A 22,371-nucleotide genomic window follows, 5' to 3' on the forward strand; every position below is an offset into this window, starting at 1 on the left:
TTTCAAAGACGATAATGTCTTCATCTCAAATACTTCAATGTCTTTTGTCCTCGTTTGTGCTTCATAAGACTCGACATCCTATGTTTCTATGCTTTTAAAAAGAAAAAGAAAATAAAAAAAAAACTTCAATGTCCTCATGTTTCCTCGGTTTCACTTCTTTGGTTTTCACCAGTTGCCCGGTCGAATAGCAAGATCACCCTAACGAAATTAGTGTCTCTATCTTTACTTCCCTTTTATTTCCAACAAAAGATAAGTAAAGAGGGGCAACTGTCATACCCTAATTTCGTCCAGGGACCTTCATTTGCTAACATTTTGATTCTTGCTAGCCGAATTGAGCTGCTTAACGCCAGTTGTTGCGCAATCCGTAAGGTTTTTTGACATTTCGGAAAAGAATGTGGAAAATACTCAAAAGGGAGGGCAAAAGGGTCATTTTCACACTTTTTCATACACTGGCTCGTCCAGGCTAGCCTCTGGCTCGCCTGGGCCACCAAAATAACTTCATGGTGAAGTAACCAGCTCGCCTGAGTGAGATACCTTCATCCCAAATGCCTTGTTTTGCTATAAATAGGCGTGAAGGGAGGTTGAGGAAGAGGTCCTAAGGTCCAGAGGTCTTGAATTGAGAAGAAAGAAGAGAAAAGAAGAAGAAAGAAGAGAAAAGGAAGCTAAAACGCCGCTGAATCGCGACTGCAATCAATTTCTACATCGTTCTTCGGTCGTTCTTCATTCTTCGTCCAGTTAGTTTTCATTTTTTTTAGTTTTGAATCCACTCTATGGACCCTTAGGGGTCCTCTTTATTGTTTTGTGAATCTTCATCTCCTTCTCCTATTATCGGTAATCACTTTTCTTTTGTAAAGTAATTTTTTACAGATCGTTAGTACCACAACTTATCTTTAAGGGATTGAAGGTTAATAAGCTAGAAAACCCAAATAAAACCAACTCATAAACTTCTTCATTTCATCAAAAATCAAGAGATCGTTTCAAGGTCCAATGCCTTAATGATTCTCTCCGCTTTTCAAAAGTTTAAAATATCGTTTTAAGGTCCAACGCCTTAAACGACTTTTGTTCGCATTTAAAATCAATCTTTCAAAAAAGATAAAATCAATGTAACACACAAAATTTCAGACTTAAAGAACTACGTAGGTCTGATTTCCTCATCGCACCTGAGGATACATAGGAGCAAGGGAAACACCCTTGTCCACCCCAAAAAAGTAAAAAACATAAAAAGGGAAAATACATAAAAAAAAACATAAAAAGGGACAAATACATAATTTTGAAGACATGTTTTGCACACTCGATTAGAGGTTGTCGTCCTTTGTGACAGGCGCGTGGGGTGTTGATACCTTTCCCGTGCGTAACCAACTCCCGAACCCTCATTTTCAAAATCCGCAAACCTTCTTCTTTTTGGTTTTTCTAACGTTTTTCTCCAATAAACATTGGTGGCAATTTTGCTCATTTTCTTCCTTGGAGACAAACGCTTTGGCCCATCTGTCTTGGCCTTTTTGTGCCCCCGCTGAAGGATAGGTTGTGACACAAACAAAAAGTCATTTATGTTGGACAAGTGGCCTCAGATATCTTAAGAAGGGGGGGTTGAATTAAGATATCACAAACATTTCTTAATCAAAAAAATTCTATTTTGATTCTATCCCTGCAACCCAAGATTCCTTTTAAAAATGAACTCCTAAATAATAATGCAAATTAATCTTACTAAATAGAAATAATAAGCAATAAACAATAAAGGAGTTTAAGGGAAGAGAAAATGCAAACTCAGATTTATACTGGTTCGGTCACACCCTTGTGCCTACGTACAGTCCCTAAGCAACCCACTTGAGAGTTCCACTATCTTGCAAAATCCCTTTACAAGTTCTGAACCACACAAGGACAACCCTTCCTTTGTGTTCAGATTTCTTTACAACAAGAGACCCTCCATCTCTTAATCCCTTTTGAAAAATAAAATGAAGAGAAGAAGAAATCTCTCTTGAAAGAGATAGATTGTACAATTGAGCACTCAATTAATTCCTTATTGAATTGCAAGTGTATTGGTGAAGGAATTCTTAAGAGGATAAAATGATTTTGCTTTTTGAGAGGATAGACTTTTTGTTCTTAGAAACTCTGAGCAAATTCATGTTCCAAGTCACATATAAATAGACCTTTGACGGCCATGTAAAAACCATTTGAAAAGTTGTGACCCTTGGAAATAATTTTCTGAAAAACTCCTCTGGTAATCGATTACAAGACTTGTGTAATTGATTACAGGCTTTAAAATTTGAATCAAAACGTTTAGTAACTACTGGTAATCGATTACCATCCACATGTAATCAGTTACACAGTGTAAAATTTGAATTCAAATTTCTAATAGCTGTTATAAATCATTTTGGCCACTGGTAATCGATTACATCCTCTGGTAATCGATTACCAGAGAGTAAATCTCTTGAAAAAGACATTTTTGCTTAAATTTCTTGGCCAAACCTTTTGCAGTTTCAATTTGGAATTCCCTTCCTAAAACACTAGAGATCTTCTTGATGTTTGCATCTTGTATTCTTGGATTTTTGTCTTGAATTAAACTTGAGAAGCGCATTTTCATAAGGCATCAAAACATCACGATCATATGGCATCATCAAAACATCAAAGGCAAAGTCTTTGCCTCTACAGTTTAAGGCATTGGACCTTGAAACGATGTTTTAAATTTTGAAAAGCGGAGAGAATTGTTAAGGCGTTGGACCTTGAAGCGATTTTTTAAATTTGAAAAGCAGAGAGAATCGTTAAGGCGTTGGACCTTGAAATGATCTCAAGTGATATTTTGATAAAAAGAAGTTATTTATGAGTTGGTTTTATCTTGGTTTTGTTTATTAACTTTCAATCTTTTTAAAGACAACTTTACAACACTAGTGATCGGTTAAGATTGAACTTTACAAAGAAAAATGAGATCACCGATGATAAATGGAGAAGATGAATGTGCAATATAACAAAAGGGACCCCTAAGGGTACATAGATCACATTCAAAACTCAAAAATAAAAATAATTGACGGTCGCATGAAGAACGCAGAACAAGAAACGAAGTAAGGAATGATCGCAGTCGTGATTCGGTAGCACCTCGGCATCGTTTCCTCTTCTTTCTTTTTCTTCTTTCTTTTAATTCCCTCACTCTCTAGACCTTGGAACCCTTCCTCAGCCTCCCTAGCATGCCTATTTATAGGAAAATGGGCACTTGGGGCAAAGGCAGCTCGCCCAGGCGAGTTGGTTTTTTCACCATGAAGTTATTTAGGGCCAGAGGCTAGTCTAGGTGAGCTAGGGCCCAGGAAAACCAAGGAAAAGACCCTTTTGCCCCCCTTTCTTTTGGTATTTTTTGCATTCTTGATCAAAACATTGAATGATCCTCTGTTTCTCACTATAACTAGCGTTTAACACCATAAGCCGACTAGCAAGGATCAAAAGATCAATAAACGATAATCCCCAGACGAAATTAGGGTATGACAATATTGATATAATATTAATGAAGGATTATTTTTATTATGATTAATTTTTTAATTTTTGTTTTCTTATGATTAATTTTTAAAATAATAATTTATCATTTTTGTAATAATTATCTTTGATATGTTTATTAAATAAAAATAGAGAAAATTAAAAAAATAAGAAATAATGTAGAATTAATTTAAGAATGATCAATTATCTACTTAACTATTTTTACTTTTACTTCCTTATGATTAATTTTAAAGATAATGTTTATTTTTTAAAATATAGTGTAAAATTTCATTCACTTTTATTTATGATAATTGTTCTTATGATTACTATTTTTACTTTTCTTTTCATTAATTTCTAAAATATTTATTCTTTTTAAAATGTAGAGTAAAATTTCATTTAATATAAAATATACATATATTAAATTTAATACTATTTATTATTAAATTTATTCACAGGTTTTAAAAAATTATAAAATAAAATTCAAAGCCTTTTAAATATTATTGTCTTCTTATTTTAGTTTTCATAACTCAAGTTTCATAATTATTAATGGATTGTCACAAAGGGAAGTTTATATGTTTTAAATGCATGACACGTTTTAAATTTAACTAAGTTTGATAGTATAATATTAATTTAGATCAAATCAACTTCAGGTTTTTTTTCAGTGAATACACTTTCTCTCTCCTTTTTTTTCCCAGTATACAGCACTTTGTAATTTAATTTCCGATCTACACTACTTTAGACTTTGTGGTTTGATTCACACCACTTTTGAAATGAACATGGCCAAAGAGATCGGATAGCTACAAACTCAAATGAACGTGAATACACTCTCTCTCCTTTTTGTTTTATTTTAATTTAAAATATTATAAAATATATATATTATATTATATAATTTTTTTCATTGGTTTTAAAATTATTTATTTGTTAAATTAAATTTTATAATTTTGTTTTTTATTTATTTTAAAGAAAATGATATTATTAAATATAATTATTTTTGTTTTATTATTTAATTTACTTAACATATTTTTTAGGTGAATATTTTTATTTAAAATCTGAATTTTCTAATATAATTTTTTTAATAAAATTATATTAATAAATATAATTAATTTGTTTATGTCATTAGATTCAATTAAAAATGATAAGACTTTTTGTTTAACAATTTATTTATAGAAGAATATTATATGGCATTATCAATAAAATACTTAATCAGTTACACTTGGCTAAGGAAAAACTTAAGATGGAGATATGTTAGGACAATTGTTTATGTTATGATCATGTTGTCGGCAAATTCCACATTTTTTTCTACTTTCCTGTTCATTTTTTTCTTCATCGTTCATCTCAGTAGGAATGCGAGTGGGACGACCCTTTGTACGCAATCGTGACATGAGAACACGGTAAGTGTTTAGCCGCCTGATATTCACCACAATCACATTTTTGAGATTGTAACATTACTCTAAACCTTCCAGATGGTCTGGGTGTTTGAAGTGGGGATTGACCGTTATTCATTGCATCAGAGACGACTTAAGAATACTGTGAGCCGGAGTTGACACCGGCAAATGTCTTTGTGTTTTTTAACATGGAATTAATAGACTTAGGCAAATTAGAAGTCATATGTCCCCAATGTTTCCCCTCATCAAAGCATTGTACCCAATTTTGTTTGAGTAATTGATCAAGTCATTCAGCTGCATTTGGCTTATTCGCACGGATATTCCCAAGATGTAACTAAAAAATATCAACAGCACATAAATTTAACTACAAAAAATTACATACAATGTAACTAAAATATTATACTCTAATTTTATCCTTTTTTTTATTTTTCTTTTGTAGATGCAATTGCCTTTGATGTTTTGATGATGATCATGATGATGTGTTGCAATTGATGCAAATGGGCTTTTCAAGATTATATTCAAGACAATACTTCAAGATTACAAGTCACAACATCAAGATGATCACTAGAATATTAGGAAGGGAATTCCTAATTGAATTAGCAAAGGTTTGGCCAAGTGATTTAAATTAAAAAAAGTGTTTCTCAAAGGTTTTACTCTCTGGTAATCGATTACCAGAGGATGTAATCGATTACCAGTGGCCAAATACGTTTTATAACAGCTACAAAAATTTGAATTCAAAATTTTAGACTGTGTAATCAATTACACAATTTTGGTAATCGATTACCAGCAGTTAGTAAACGTTTTAATTCAAATTTTAAAAGTTGTAATCGATTACACAATCACTGTAATCGATTACCAGACAGGATTTTCAGAAAAATAATTTCAAGAGTCACAACTTTTCAAAGGCTTTATTCATGACCACCAATGGTCTATATATATGTGACTTAAACACGAAATTGCTCAGAGATTTTCAGAACAACAAGTGTTTATCCTTTCAAAGAGCAAATTCATTTTATCCTCTTAAGAATTCCTTGGCCAATTCAATTGCAATTCATTAAGGAATTATTTGAGTGCTCAATCTGTAAAATCCATCTCTTTCTAGAGAGATTTGTTCTTCTTCTTCTTCTCGTTCTCTAAGGGATTAAGAAACTGTGAGTCTCTTGTTGTAAAGGAATTCTAAACACAAAGGAAGGATTGTCCTTGTGTGTTTAGAACTTGTAAAAGGAATTTACAAGATAGTAGAACTCTCAAGCGGGTTGCTTGGGGACTGGACGTAGGCACAAGGGTGTGGCCGAACCAGTATAAAACTGAGTTTGCATTTTCTCTTCCCTTAATCTCCTTTATTTATTATTGCTTTATATTCATATTCAAATTGTTTCATTTGAATTAATATTTAAGAAGATTGTCATTAAGGGAATTCATAACTTGAGTAAAAAGTGAAATAGATTTTTAATTAGGGGAAATAGTTTGGAATATCTTAATTCAACCCCCCCCCCCCCCCTTCTTAAGATATCTGAGGCCACTTGTCTAACAAGTGGTATCAGAGCTTCATTCTTGTATAAAGTTTAGAAGCTTCAAGAAAAAGATGGCCTCAGCAAATTCCTTATTTCCAGAAGGGAATTCTATCAATAGACCTCCAATCTTTAATGGAGAGGGTTACCACTACTGGAAAACCCAAATGCAAATTTTTATCGAGGCAATAGATCTAAATATCTGGGAAGCCATAGAAATAGGGCCTTATATACCCACCACAGTAGAAAGAGTTTCAATAGATGGTAGTTCATCAAGTGAAAGCATAACCATAGAAAAACCTAGAGATAGATGGTCTGAAGAGGATAGAAAACGAGTACAATACAACTTAAAAGCCAAAAACATAATAACATCTGCCCTAGGAATGGATGAATATTTCAGGGTTTCAAATTGTAAGAGTGCTAAGGAAATGTGGGACACTCTTCGATTAACACATGAAGGAACTACAGATGTTAAAAGATCTAGGATAAATGCACTAACTCATGAGTATGAATTATTTAGAATGAATGCAAATGAAAATATTCAGAGTATGCAAAAGAGATTTACACATATAGTAAATCATCTAGCAGCCTTAGGCAAAGAATTTCAAAATGAGGATCTTATAAACAAGGTGTTAAGATGTTTAAGTAGAGAATGGCAACCCAAAGTAACGGCCATTTCTGAATCAAGAGATTTGTCTAACATGTCTCTTGCCACTTTATTTGGAAAGTTGCAGGAACACGAGATGGAACTATTGAGATTGCACCAAAATGAAGAAAATGACAAGAAAAAGAAAGGAATTGCTCTTAAAGCATCATCCTCAATTCAAGAAGAAAGTGATCAGGATAATGATCCATATGATGATGATGATCTAAGTCTTTTTGTAAAAAGATTCAACAAGTTTCTTAAAGTAAGAGGAAATCAGAGGCGACCAAATTTTAAATCAAAGAGAAGGACAGAAAATTCATCCTCTACTCTAAAATGCTTTGAATGCAATCAACCTGGACATCTGAGGGTTGATTGTCCCATCTTCAAGAAAAAGATGGAAAAATCTGAAAAGAAAAATCATAGTGAAAAGAAACTGAAGAAAGCATACATCACATGGGATGAAAATGATTTGGAATCCTCTGAAGATTCTGAAAATGAAGAGATAAATCTCTGCCTTATGGCCAAAAGTTATGAAAGTGATGAAGAGGTAACATCTTCAAACAACTTATCTATTTCTTTTGATGAATTGCAAGATGCATTTGCTGATTTGCATAAAGAATCAATTAAACTTGCAAAATTAGTTTCATCATCAAAGAAAACAATTTCAAATTTAGAAAATGAAATTTCGAAATTAAACAAAGAATTAGATCTTCTTAGAAATGAAGTCTCAATCTCTAAAACAAATGAAAAAGTTAATATCTCCACTATTAATGACAAGAAAATAACAGATTCTTGTAGTTGTTGTGATAAATATGTAAAAGAAATTAAAGAGTTGAAAAATTCACTTGCAAAATTTTCATATAGTAGAAATAATTTAGATGTTATATTAAGTAAACAAAGATATGTGTCTAATAAAAATGGACTAGGGTATAAATCTGAAAAACAACAAAAGATTCATAAAAACTTTTCCACTTCCATACAAAAATGTAATTCTAATTCTATCACTTGTTTTTACTGTGGAAGAAGAGGACATGGCATATCAACTTGCTACTTCAAGAAAAATTACAGTAACATTAAAATGATATGGGTCCCAAAAGGATCCTCAGTTTATACTAACATGCAAGGACCCAATAAAATTTGGGTACCTAAGTCAAAAACTTGATTATGCAGGTATCTTTGAGAAAGAAGTGGTACATAGATAGCAGATGCTCAAAACATATGACTGGAGATGCATCAAATTTTACACATATATCTCCAAAGAAAAGCGGGCATGTAACATATGGTGACAACAACAAAGGTAGAATTCTTGGAGTGGGTAAAATAGGTACAAATTCTTCAAACTCCATTGAAAATGTTCTACTTGTTGAAGGCCTTAAGCACAGCCTGCTTAGCGTTAGTCAACTATGTGACAAAGGCTATCTAGTATCATTTGATTCTCAGAAATGTCTTATAGAACATAAGCATGACATTAATATAAAGCATGTAGGACATAGAGTCAATAATGTTTACATGATAGACTTAAGCATAAAACAAGAAAACAATCATTGTTTTCTTAGTAAAGATGATGATCCATGGTTATGGCATAAAAGAATTGCTCACATAAACATGGATCACTTAAATAAATTAATTTCAAAAGATTTAGTAGTTGGTTTGCCTAAATTGAAATTTGAAAAAGATAAACTATGCGATGCATGTCAAAAGGGCAAACAAACAAGAGTCTCATTCAAACCTAAAAATGTTGTTTCAACCACTCGACCATTACAGTTATTGCATATGGATCTATTTGGTCCATCTAGAACCATGAGTTTTGGAGGAAATTACTATGCTCTAGTTATAGTTGATGATTTCTCTAGATATACTTGGACATTATTTATTACACATAAAAGTGATTCATTCCAAGCATTTAGGAAACTTGCTAAAGTCATACAAAACAAGAAAAATCTCAAGATTGCATCCATTAGAAGTGATCATGGGGGTGAATTTGAAAATAAAGATTTTGAATTATTTTGTGATGAACATGGTATTGAACATAATTTTTCTGCACCAAGAACCCCTCAACAAAATGGAGTTGTTGAGAGGAAAAATAGGTCATTGGAAGAAATTGCAAGAACTTTATTAAATGATACTTCTCTTCCAAAGTATTTTTGGGCTGAAGCTGTCAATACTGCATGTTACATCATGAATAGGGCCTTGATAAGACCTATTTTAAAGAAAACCCCATATGAGTTATTTAATGGTAGAAAACCTAATATCTCTCATCTACATGTTTTTGGTTGCAAGTGCTTTGTACTTAATAATGGTAAAGATAATCTAGGAAAATTCGATGCAAAATCTGATGAAGGCATTTTTCTTGGATATTCATTACAAAGCAAAGCATATAGGATATATAATAAGAGAACTATGAATATCGAGGAATCCATTCATGTTACCTTTGATGAATCTAATGCTATATTGTCAAGAAAGAATATGCTAGATGACATTGCAGATTCTTTAGAACATATGAACATTCATGAACAAAATTCCAAAGGAAATGATAAAGGAAACAATGAAGATCCTCCAGAAGAAGTCAAATCCAATGATGAACTTCCAAGAGAATGGAAAGCTTCAAGAGATCATCCCCTCGACAACATTATTGGTGATATCTCAAAAAGGGTAACAACTAGACACTCTCTTAAAGATTTATGCAATAATATGGCTATTGTATCCATGATTGAACCTAAAAATATAAAAGAAGCCATAATAGATGATAATTGGATCATTGCCATGCAAGAAGAACTAAACCAATTTGAAAGAAACAATGTGTGGAAATTAGTAGAAAAACCTGAAAATTATCCTGTCATAGGAACAAAATGGGTTTTTAGAAATAAATTAGATGAACATGGTATAATTATTAGAAATAAAGCAAGGTTAGTAGCAAAAGGGTATAATCAAGAAGAGGGAATAAACTATGAAGAAACATATGCTCCTGTTGCAAGATTAGAAGCCATTAGAATGCTTTTGGCATATGCATCCATAATGGACTTTAAACTTTATCAAATGGATGTTAAGAGTGCCTTTCTAAATGGTTTAATTCAAGAAGAGGTATATGTTGAACAACCCCCTGGTTTTGAAATTCCTGATAAACCAAACCATGTTTATAAATTACAAAAGGCTCTTTATGGTTTGAAACAAGCCCCTAGGGCGTGGTATGAACGCTTAAGCAATTTTCTTCTAGAAAAAGATTTCTCCAAAGGTAAAGTGGATACCACATTGTTCATAAAGAGAAAGCATAATGATATTTTGTTGGTTCAAATATATGTTGATGATATAATTTTTGGATCCACTAATGATTCATTGTGCAAGGAGTTTTCCCTTGATATGCAAAGTGAATTTGAAATGTCAATGATGGGAGAACTAAAGTACTTTCTGGGATTACAAATCAAGCAAACTCAAGAAGGTATATTCATCAATCAATCCAAGTACTGCAAGGAATTGATCAAAAGATTTGGGATGGATTGTGCAAAACACATGTCTACACCGATGAGCACTAATTGTTACTTAGATAAAGATGAATCTGGTCAGTCTATAGACATAAAACAATATCGAGGTATGATCGGATCTCTTCTTTATTTATCTGCTAGTAGACCTGATATTATGTTTAGTGTATGCATGTGTGCTAGGTTTCAATCCAACCCCAAACAATCACATTTAAGTGCAGTAAAGAGAATCATGAGATACCTATTAGGAACAATCAATTTAGGATTATGGTATCCTAAGAATTCAACATGTAACTTAATAGGATATTCTGATTCTGATTTTGCCGGATCTAAAACTGATAGAAAAAGTACAAGTGGAACTTGTCAATTTATTGGATCGGCTCTTGTCTCATGGCATAGTAAGAAACAAAACAGTGTTGCTTTATCCACTGCTGAAGCGGAGTATATCTCTGCCGGTAGTTGTTGTGCACAGATTTTATGGATGAAGCAACAATTATCTGACTATGGCATCATTCTTGATCGCATACCTATTAAGTGTGATAATACTAGTGCCATAAATCTATCCAAAAACCCAGTTCAACACTCTAGAACTAAACATATAGAGATTAGACACCACTTTCTTAGAGATCATGTCCTAAAGGGAGATTGTGTATTATAATTTGTTGATACTAAGAATCAACTTGCTGATATTTTCACTAAACCTCTCCCCAAGGAAGTGTTCTTCTCTATTAGAAGAGAACTAGGTCTCTTAGATGTAAGAGATTTAGAAAAATAGGGATTGATTGGTTGATTGATTGGTTGATTTACTCTTACTTATTGATTGTAGATTATTTTGTTTGTTTGATCATGTTTGAATTCTTGTTTTTATGATAGAATTTATGATTTCTTGTGTATATAATAATTGAATGATTGAATTTAGTGTATTAGTAGTGAAAATTAGTCACATAGGATGTATTTGAGCATAAACATGGATATTCTCTTAAGAAACTAGCCTAGGATAGGCTCTGGTAATCGATTACCATCCAGTGTAATCGATTACACATGAACAGGCAGCCTGTAATCGATTACAACATCTTGTAATCGATTACCAGAAGGCTTATTGGGCCTGTAATCGATTACCAATACCTGTAATCGATTACAATGCGTCATCTTCTATAAATACTCACGAAATCAGAGCTGCTACGCAGCCAAAGCCTCCTCCACGTTTTCCTCCATACCTAGAACTTCAAACCTTCGATTCTCACTCAATTCTTCACCAAATCACGTCCCGTAAAGCCCAATCTTCCTCTTTTTCACTTCTCTTTCACTTCCACCGATCAAAATCTATAAAAACTTCATCAAATGGCAGAGCCATCAAAGAAGAGAAAGGGATCATCCTCCACCGCTACCGCCGCTGCCCATCACCGCCACGGCCCATCCGGAGCACCCACAGCACATATTCCTCCTTCTTTGTCATCTCCAAGATCATCAACATTGTTTTCATCCGATGATCAACGTCTACGGTACCTTTCTCAGTTTTCTTCAAGAATAATCTTAGACCCTAAGTACCTAGACGTAGAGTTCTTTAATGATGAAACGTTTGATTGCTATCAAGTGTTTCAAAATTCTGGTCTTGTTGATTTCATGTCATTAAAATTGCCATATTATCCTGAACTTGTAAAAGTCTTCTACTGCAATTTAAAAATTCAGGATGGTATCATTATGTCTGAGGTGCATGGTACTTCTATGGTCATTGATCAGTCACTATTCTTTTCTTTGACTCATTTACCCAGTCAAGGTGCACCTTTTGAGGGCACCATTGTTGATGACTGGAAATTCGATTATTCGAGTCATGATGCTCGTCGCATGGTCTACAATGATCAAGCTGAAATGACCGGTAGATTGCTGGCTGAGTCATTAACATTTGATAATCGCATCATGCATTATATCATTGTTAGAATTTTGCTTCCTCGGTCTTCAAATTTAGCACAAGCCTCTGAGGAGGATTTGATTCTTATGTGGGCTCTTCTTACCGGTCGTCAGATCGACTGGGCCCATTTGGTTCGGTACCAAATGCATAAGGCATTACGGGCCAATGCACCTCTTCCTTATCCACAATTGATTACTCTGTTTTTGCGTCATTTTCAAATTCCGCTTGATGATGAACCCTTTGTTCAAGTCAAGCATTCTTTTGCAATTGGTGCTGGTGCAGTGACCTCCTTTGGGTATCGTAAAGATCGGAATGGACAATGGCTGAAGAAGGATGCACTCCCTCCTCAAGATGAACGTACTCCTTCACCTCCCCCTCAACGTGAAGATTCCGCACTCATGAATGAAGTCCTCTCCGAATTACGGGGTCTTCGTTCTTATGTTGGTGACCGCTTTGACTCGTTAGATTCATGCTTTGCCGGTATGGACATTCGCCTTACACAGCTTGAAGAGGATGTCGGATACATTCGTCAGAGTTTCGATCTTCCACCACCACCTCCGTCTTCTTAGATTTTAGTTTCTGATTATATGTCTTTTATAAGCCGTGTATTTTGGCTTTTAGTTTCTTAGAATTTACACTATTTTGCTAAGTACTTTGCTTATTTATCTTGTGGTTTTTTAAATTTCAGTCTTGGATGTTTTGTGGTTGTTGACATTTTAAGTTATTTGGATTCTGGTTTGATTACTTCTTCTTTGTGAGTTTGGCTTATTGTGTTTTATACTCTGATATCTATATCTTTCTACTCCATTGTTATATCTGTGTTGATTTCCGAGTTCTTTGGCTTTTTGATGTTGCCAAAGGGGGAGAAAAGGTTGTAGAAAAAGCTTAAGAAAAAGCTTAACAAACTTAGAAATCAAGTGATCATGAATTCCGAAATATAGGGGGAGTAAACGCATGCACATTTTATCTATATACAATTGTTTGTTGCTTGCTTGAATCTTGATTTCAGGTATTGTATTGTCATCATCAAAAAGGGGGAGATTGTAGATGCAATTGCCTTTGATGTTTTGATGATGATCATGATGATGTGTTACAATTGATGCAAATGGGCTTTTCAAGATTGAATTCAAGACAATACTTCAAGATTACAAGTCACAACATCAAGATGATCACTAGAATATTAGGAAGGGAATTCCTAATTGAATTAGCAAAGGTTTGGCCAAGTGATTTAAATTAAAAAAAGTGTTTCTCAAAGGTTTTACTCTCTGGTAATCGATTACCAGAGGATGTAATCGATTACCAGTGGCCAAATACGTTTTATAACAGCTACAAAAATTTGAATTCGAAATTTTAGACTGTGTAATCGATTACACAATTTTGGTAATCGATTACCAGCAGTTAGTAAACGTTTTAATTCAAATTTTAAAAGCTGTAATCGATTACACAATCACTAATCGATTACCAGACAGGATTTTCAGAAAAATAATTTCAAGAGTCACAACTTTTCAAAGGCTTTATTCATGACCACCAATGGTCTATATATATGTGACTTAAACACGAAATTGCTCAGAGATTTTCAGAACAACAAGTGTTTATCCTCTCAAAGAGAAAATTCATTTTATCCTCTTAAGAATTCCTTGGCCAATTCAATTGCAATTCATTAAGGAATTATTTGAGTGCTCAATCTGTAAAATCCATCTCTTTCTAGAGAGATTTGTTCTTCTTCTTCTTCTTCTCATTCTATAAGGGATTAAGAGATTGTGAGTCTCTTGTTGTAAAGGAATTCTAAACACAAAGGAAGGATTGTCCTTGTGTGTTTAGAACTTGTAAAAGGAATTTACAAGATAGTGGAACTCTCAAGCGGGTTGCTTGGGGACTGGACGTAGGCACAAGGGTGTGGCCGAACCAGTATAAAACTGAGTTTGCATTTTCTCTTCCCTTAATCTCCTTTATTTATTATTGCTTTATATTCATATTCAAATTGTTTCATTTGAATTAATATTTAAGAAGATTGTCATTAAGGGAATTCATAACTTGAGTAAAAAGTGAAATAGATTTTTAATTAGGGGAAATAGTTTGGAATATCTTAATTCAACCCCCCCCCTTCTTAAGATATCTGAGGCCACTTGTCTAACATCTTTATCGGTATATTTTTCTTTAAAAAAATTAAAAAAAAAAACAAAATTATAAAATTTAATTAAATAAATAAGTAATTTTAAAACCAATTAAAAAAATTAAATAATATAATATTTATATTCTATAATATTTTAAATAAAAAAAACAAGAAGGAGAGAGAGTGTATTCACGTTCATTTGAGTTTGCAACTGATCTCTTTGGCCATGTTCATTTGGAAAGTGGTGTGAATCAAAGCACAAAGTGCAAAGTAGTGTAGATTGGAAATTAGATTGAAAAGTGATGTACATTGGGAAAAAACAAGAGAAAGATGGTATATTTTCTTGTTGTGCAGAATAATTGAAGTATTTAAAGGAAAAGGGGAAAACCCTAGGATCGATATTTCGGTTGATTGATTAAATTTCAAAGGGCTCCATTGTCGTCACTCCAAAATTGTCAAGTGACTAAATCAAACAGAACATACACTCTGAGGGAGTCCCTAACGAGATTTGCAAAAAAATAGGATGACGTTGCATGAGTTATCACATCTTTAAAAAAAACAGTCAATCTGTGTTTTCCACAAAAAAAAAAAAAACAAAATCAAAATCACAAAAAAATAGGAAAGAATGTCATGAAAATTGTACAAATTTCCATTGCATTGTTGGACAAGTGGCCTCAGATATCTTAAGAAGGGGGGTTGAATTAAGATATTACAACTTATTTCCCCAATTAAAAATTCTATTTCACTTTCTATTCAAGTTATAAATTTCCTTAATAATGAATTTCTTAAATATTGATTCTATAGAACAATTTGAATACAAATATAAAACAATAATAAATAAAGGAGTTTAAGGGAAGAGAAAATGCAAACTCAGATTTATACTGGTTCGGCCACACCCTTGTGCCTACGTCCAGTCCCCAAGCAACCCGCTTGAGAGTTTCCCTATCTTGTAAATTCCTTTTACAAGTTCTAAACACACAAGGACAACCCTTCCTTTGTGTTTAGAATTCTTTCACAACAAGAGACCCTCGGTCTCTTAATCCCTTTTCAGAATGAAGAAGAAGAAAAGAAGAAATCTCTCTTGAAAGAGATAGATTGAACAATTTGAGCACTCAAACAATTCCTTATTGAATCACAAGTAATTTGGCCAAGGAATTTGTAAGAGGATAAAACGATTTTGCTTTATAAGAGGATAAGACCTTTTTGTTCTGAAAAACTCTTAGCAAATTCGTGTCTCAAGTCACATATATATAGGCCTTTGATAGCCATTCAAGAACCACATAAAAAGATGTGACTGTTTAGAATATTTTCTGAAAATCTGCTCTGGTAATCGATTACAAGCTTTAAAATTTGAATTAAAACGTTCAGAAACTGCTGGTAATTGATTACCATATATGTGTAATCGATTACACAGGGCAAATTTTGAATTCAAATTTTAATAGCTATTGTAAATCAGTTTTGGCCACTGGTAATCGATTACATCCTCTGGTAATCGATTACCAGAGAGTAAATTTCTTGTAAAAGACTTTTTAACTTAATTTTCTTGGCCAAACCTTTTGCTACTTCAATTGGAATTTCCTTCCTATTTAATATACCCTTTCTAAGACTCTATAGACTGTCTTGATCATCTATCTTGAATATCTTTAATTGCTTTGTCTTGAATAAAGCTTTGAGACGCATTTGATCTTTTGGCATCATCAAAACATCGGCTTGATCCTTTGTCTACATGCATTGCATTGTTGCATACAAAGCCTGCATTTATTGCATTTCAAGATAAAGGTTGCATGCATCTGCATCCCAAAAATCATGGTCATATTAAGTGCATAGATTTCTCTTTGTATGCCAATTTCCCAAAACTAATATCCTAATCTTAGAGTTTAGGATAAGAGACCCTCTCAAAGAGTCAACCTCTTGCTTTCTCACAAGGTTAAGCCCTTCGGTACTAGTACCTATTGGCTTATTTCATAGGACTTAAAGCCCTCGCAATTATCTTATCAAAGACTATCACAGTCTTCTTTGCCTCGAGACTATCAAGTCCGTTGGTGTGTAGAGACAATCAAGGTCATCTGCCTCTTTTCGAAGACTTCAATGTATTCCGACCAAGACTATTAAAGTTTGACGTCATGCAAAGACAATCATGGTCATCCGCTTTCGTTGTTTCCAAGACTATCATAGTTTGTTGATTTGCAGAGACAATCATGGTCATCTGTGCCTTCACTGTTCAAGACTATTACAATCTTCTTTACCTTCCAAAGACAATCAAGTCCGTTGGCAAGCAGAGACAATCATGGTCATCTGCCTCTTTTCAAAGACTTCAATGTCTTTCGACCGAGACTATTACAGTCTTCTTTGCCTTCAAGAGACAATCAAGTCCGTTGGCATGCAGAGAGAATCATGGTCATCCGCTTTCGTTGTTTTCAAGACTATTACAATCTTCTTTGCCTTCCAAAGACAATCAAGTCCGTTGGCATGTGGAGACAATCATGGTCATTCGCTTTTGTTGTTTTCAAGACTATTACAGTCTTCTTTGCCTTCCAAAGACAATCAAGTTCGTTGGCATGCAGAGACAATCATGGTCATCCGCTTTCATTGTTTCCAGGACTATCATAGTCTGTAGTTTTGTAGAGACAATCATGGTCATTTGCACCTCTACTTTTCCAAGACTATCAAGTCTGTTGACCCGCAGTGACAATCATGGTCTTCTGTCTTCATTTACATTTCGAAGATGACAATGTCTTCAAGAGGCGACAATGCCTTCATTTACATTTTGAAGAAGACAATGTCTTTAAGAGGCGAAAATTCCTTCATTTACATTTAGAAGATGACAATGTCTTCAAAAGGCAACAATGTCTTCAAAAGGTGACAATGCCTTCATTTACATTTCGAAGACGATAATGTCTTCACTCATTTATGCTCTCAAAAGGCGACAATGCCTTCATTTACTTTTCAAAAGGCGACAATGTCTTTAGTCATTTACGCTTTCGAAAGGCGATAGTGCCTTCATTTACTTTTCAAAAGGCGACAATTTCTTCGGTCATTTACGCTTTCAAAAGGCGACAGTGCCTTCATTTACATTTCAAAGACGACAATGTCTTCATCTCAAATACTTCAATGTCTTTTGTCCTCGTTTGTGCTTCATAAGACTCGACATCCTCTGTTTCTATGCTTTTAAAAAGAAAAAGAAAAGAAAAAGAACTTCAATGTCCTCATGTTTCCTCAGTTTCACTTCTTTGGTTTTCGCCAGTTGCCCAGTCGAATAGCAAGATCGCGCCGAACGAAATTAGTGTCGCTATCTTTACTTCCCTTTTATTTCCAATAAAAGATAAGTAAAGAGGTGCAACTGTCATACCCTAATTTCGTCTGGGGACCTTCATTTGCTAACATTTTGATTCTTGCTAGCTGAATTGAGCTGCTTAACGCCAGTTGTTGCGCAATCCGTAAGGTTTTTTGACATTTCGGAAAAGAATGTGGAAAATACTCAAAAAAAGGGAGGGCAAAAGGGTCATTTTCACACTTTTTCAGACCCCTGACTTGTCTAGGCTAGCCTCTGGCTCGCCTGGGCCACCAAAATAACTTCATGGTGAAGTAACCAGCTCGCCTGAGTGAGATACCTTCATCCCAAATGCCTTGTTTTGCTATAAATGGGCATGAAGGGAAGCTGAGGAAGAGGTCCTAAGGTCCAGAGGTCCAGAAATGAGAAGAAAGAAGAGAAAAGAAGAAGAAAGAAGAGAAAAAGAAGCTAAAACGCCGCTGAATTGCAACTGCAATCGATTTCTACATCGTTCTTCGGTCGTTCTTCGTCTAATTAGTTTTCATTTTTAAGTTTTGAATCCACTCTATGGACCCTTAGGGGTCCTCTTTATTGTTTTGTGCATCTTCATCTCCTTCTCCTATCATCGGTAATCACTTTTCTTTTGTAAAGTAGGTTTTAACAGATCGTTAGTACCACAACTTATCTTTAAGGGATTGAAGGTTAATAAGCATGAAAACCCAAATAAAACCAACTCATAAACTTCTTCATTTCATCAAAAATCAAGAGATCGTTTCAAGGTCCAAAGCCTTAATGATTCTCTCCGCTTTTCAAAAGTTTAAAACATCGTTTCGAGGTCCAACGCCTTAAATGACTTTTGGTTGCATTTAAAATCAATCTTTCAAAAAAGATAAAATCAATGTAACACATAAAATTTCATACTTAAAGAACTACGTAGGTCTGATTTCCTCATCGCACCTAAAGATACGTAGGAGTGAGGGAAACACCCTTGTCGACCACAAAAAAGTAAAATACATAAAAAGGGAAAATACATAAAAAAAAACATAAAAAGGGAAAATACATAATTTTGAAGTCATGTTTTGCACACTCGATTAGAGGCTGTCGTCCCTTGTGACGAGCGCGTCGGGTGCTGATACCTTCCCCGTGCATAAACAACTCCCGAACCCTCATTTTCAAAATCCGTAGACCTTCTTCTTTTTGGTTTTTCAAACGTTTTCCTCTAATAAATGTTAGTGGTGACTCCGCTCGTTTTCTTCCTTGGAGACAAACGCTTTGGCCCATCTGTCTTGGCCTTTTTGCGCCCCCACCGAAGGGTAGGTTGCGGCACGAACAAAAAGTCATTTAAGGCATTGGACCTTGAAACAATGCTTTAAATTTTGAAAAGTGGAGAGAATCATTAAGGCGTTGGACCTTGAAGCGATCATTTAAATTTGAAAAGCGGAGAGAATCTTTACGGCGTTGGACCTTGAAACGATCTCAAGTGATATTTTGATAAAAAAAAAAGTTATTTATGAGTTGGTTTTAGAGTGAATAGGCAATTTAGTCCCTGAGATTGTACCCATTTTGCATATTAGTCCCTAACTTAATATTAAATTCAAAATAGTCCCTATCTTTGCAAAAGTGTTGCAAAATAGTCATTCCGTTAAATTTTAAAGTAACACCGTTAATGAGGTCAACTTTAGTGCCACGTGGACTATCCAACATGACACTAAAGGATGACGTGGCATGACACGTGGACGTGCTTCTTAAAAGATGTCACGTCATTTGATGATAACAAAACGAGTAAATAGGAAATTTAGTCCCTGACTTTGTACCCTCGTTGCATATTAGTCCCTAACTTAATGAAAAATTCAAAATAGTCCCTATCTTTTGCATAAGTATTGCAAAATAGTCCTTTGGTTAAATTTTAAAGTAATGTTGTTAGTGAGGTCAATTTTAGGCCACATCATTTGATGATGATAGAATGAGTGACTTCTTCAAATTTGATGGTTCTGAACCAATTGAGGCATATATACGAAAAAGAACCCACACACACTTGCACAAATAAAAAGAACCAAAAATCCACAACAACAACCTTATCTCTGTAGCCGTCAACACCAATGGGCGAGGTCTGCATAACCATTCTTTTTTCCTCTTTTTTTTTTCTTCAATTACTATCAATATATCATTCCGGGTTCTGATTTTTTTTGTGTGTTTTGAATAGGAAGAGAAAAAACCAGAGGAAAACAAAGTGGAAGAGAAAAAAGAAAATGAAGAAGAAAAGAAAGAAGAAGAGAAAAAACCAGAGGAATCAAAAGATGACAAGGAATCCAAGGAGGAATTTGCGCTGCCAGAAATCGTGTTAGGCACAACCTTTGCAATGCATGGACACTTTAAGCACGATTTCCGGCATCTTTTAAGTTAGGGACTATTTTGCAACACTTATGCAAAAGATAGGGACTATTTTGAATTTTTCATTAAGTTAGAGACTAATATGCAACAGGGTACAAAGTTAGGGACTAAATTGCCTATTTACTCGTTTTGTTATCATCAAATGACGTGGCATCTTTTAGGAGGCACGTCCACGTGTCATGCCACGTCATCCCTTAATGCCACGTTGGATAGTCCATGTGGCACTAAAATTGACCTTACTAACGGCGTTACTTTAAAATTTAACGGAAGGACTATTTTGCAACACTTTTGCAAAGATAGAGACTATTTTGAATTTAATATTAAGTTAGGGACTAATATGCAAAATGGGTACAATCTCAGGGACTAAATTGTCTATTCACTCGTTGGTTTTATCTTGGTTTTGTTTATTAACTTTCAATCTTTTTAAAGACAACTTTACAACACTAGTGATCGGTTAAGATTGAACTTTACAAAGAAAAACGAGATCGCCAATGATAAATGGAGAAGATGAATGTGCAATATAACAAGGGGGGGCCCTAAGGGTACATAGATCACATTCAAAACTCAAAAATAAAACTAACCGACGGTCGCATGAAGAACGCAGAACAAGAAACGTAGTAAGGAATGATCGCGGTCGCGATTCGGTAGCACCTCGACATCGTTTCCTCTTCTTTCTCTTAATTCCCTCACTCTTTAGACCTTGGAACCCTTCCTCAGCCTCCATAGCACGCCTATTTATAGGAAAATGGGCACTTGGGGAAAGGCAGCTCGCCCAGGCAAGTTGGTTTTTTCACCATGAAGTTATTTGGTGGCCCAGGCGAGCCTGGGTGAGCTAGGGCCCAGGAAAACCAAGGAAAAGACCCTTTTGCCCCCCCTTTTGGTATTTTTCGCATTCTTGATCAAAACACTGAATGATTCTCACTATAAATAGCGTTCAACACCGTAAGCCGACTAGCAAGGATCAAAAGGTCAATGAACAATAGTCCCTAGACGAAATTAGGATATGGCAATATTGATATAATATTAATGAAGGATTATTTTTGTTATGATTAATTTTTTAATTTTTGTTTTCTTATGATTAATTTTTAAAATAATGATTTATCATTTTTGTAATAATTATCTTTGATATGTTTATTAAATAAAAATAGAGAAAATTAACAAAATAAGAAATAATGTAGAATTAATTTAAGAATGATCAATTATCTATTTAACTATTTTTACTTTTACTTCCTTATGATTAATTTTTAAAATAATGTTTATTTTTTAAAACATTGTGTAAAATTTCATTCACTTTTATTTATGATAATTGTTCTTGTGATTACTATTTTTACTTTTCTTTTCATTAATTTCTAAAATATTTATCCTTTTTAAAATGTAAAGTAAAATTTCATTTAATATAAAATATACATATATTAAATTTAATACTATTTATTATTAAATTTATTCACAGGTTTTAAAAAAGTATAAAATAAAATTCAAAGCCTTTTAAATATTATTGTCTTCTGATTTTAGTTTTCATAACTCAAGTTTCATAATTATTAATGGATTGTCACAAAGTGAAGTTTATATCTTTTAAATGCATGACACATTTTAAATTTAACTAAGTTTGATAGTATAATATTAATTTAGATCAAATTAACTTGAGGTTTTTTTTTTTTTTCCGTGAATACACTTTCTCTCTTCGGATTTTTTCTCAATATACACCACTTTGCAATTTAATTCCCAATCTATACTACTTTAGACTTTGTGCTTTGATTCACACCACTTTTAAAATGAACATGGCCAAAGAGATCGGACAGCTGCAAACTCAAATGAATGTGAATACACTCTCTCTTCTTTTTGTTTTTTTTTTAAATTTAAAATATTATAAAATATAAATATTATATTATATAATTTTTTTCATTGGTTTTAAAATTACTTATTTGTTAAATTAAATTTTATAATTTTGTTTTTATTTTATTTTAAAGAAAATGATATTATTAAATATAATTGTTTTTGTTTTATTATTTAATTTACTTAACACATTTTTTAGGTGAATATTTTTATTTAAAATCTGAATTTTCTAATATAATTTTTTTAATAAAATTATATTACTAAATATAATTAGTTTGTTTATGTCATTAGATTTAATTAAAAATGATAAGACTTTTTGTTTAACAATTTATTTATAGAAGAATATTATATTACATTATTAATAAAATACTTAAACA

Source organism: Glycine max, chromosome 19 (assembly GCF_000004515.6).
Source record: "Glycine max cultivar Williams 82 chromosome 19, Glycine_max_v4.0, whole genome shotgun sequence".
Lineage (NCBI taxonomy): Eukaryota > Viridiplantae > Streptophyta > Magnoliopsida > Fabales > Fabaceae > Glycine > Glycine max.